This window comes from Arachis ipaensis, chromosome B02 (genome assembly GCF_000816755.2).
Source record: "Arachis ipaensis cultivar K30076 chromosome B02, Araip1.1, whole genome shotgun sequence".
Lineage (NCBI taxonomy): Eukaryota > Viridiplantae > Streptophyta > Magnoliopsida > Fabales > Fabaceae > Arachis > Arachis ipaensis.
This window is the reverse complement of record NC_029786.2, coordinates 91,847,528-91,848,746: the sequence shown is the minus strand read 5'-3', so window position 1 is coordinate 91,848,746 and position 1,219 is coordinate 91,847,528.

Below are 1,219 nucleotides of genomic sequence, written 5' to 3'. Positions count from 1 at the left end.
AAAATTTAATTATGGTTAATCTTTCATTTTGTCAATTTCATTTTAAAAAATTTTTTTCGTTAAAAGGTTAACTACCAATTCAATACTAAAATATATATTTAATATCTAGTTCTTTTTGCCGTATTTTTAAATCTTTTGCGACACTCATTTGTCGTTAGCGTCTTTTAAAATTCGTTTTGTCATCGATACAAACTTTCAAATATTATTTTAGTGATTTACTCTTCGTTAAAAAGACCAAACATTTCATAATAAATAAATAATAAAATTAAAACTCTATATCCAATACCTAATTCTTTATTGGTTTCACCTAATTCCTATGGTTATTACCTAATTAATGGTATAATCGTGACGGAATTAGCCGCCTTGGAAAAACCATACCATGAATTTGATTTTTATCATATCCTTTCCCTTTCCCCCTTCTACCAACCTGAATTCTCGTACAAAAGCAAAAGGGAAAATTATATTTAGAAATATAAAAATACAATATGCACTCACTACTAAAAAATGATTTAATAAAAATAAATTTACAGATAAATTTAGTCTATATTACAGACAAATTTTTAGTTATCGACGAAATTATTCTGAAACTTATGCATGAGAAGACAAAATACCGTTTGCATTCTCAAGATGTTCCATATGGTTCTGCATTTTTCTGATAGTGGCTAATCTAATTCTTTAAGACTCTATACAGAGAGTCTGTTCATGTAAGAAAATACAAAAACATAAATCAAAGACAAGATAAAAGAATTAAAAACATTTGAACATTAAAAAAAGGTGATATATCATACACCAAAAAGAAGGGAAATAATATAAAATTGCTTTTAATTTTTCTTTAGAAAAAAGAAAGAAAGAAAATAAAGATCAACACATTCAAGACCTGAAACAAAACCATTGACAAGCATTAGCAGAACTAGAGATGTTGTATCTTTATTTTTAATGTTTCTGTTCTAGATACCCCAGGACTCATGCTGCCCTTAGGATCTCACTCTAGCACATGTTAAATCACATTTACAAGTATAATAATAGTCACAAAATTAATCTCATTTAGTTGGGGGTATATGTGTGTGATTCAATTGCATATATGAACATAAGTTTATTACAGGAAGCAGTTAAATAAAATACACACTCTAATATTTTTCAAATTGTAATTCTTCTTTTTCTATTAGATCTACTATTATGCTCCCATCTGCTTCCACAACCTCATTAACACACGCTTTTT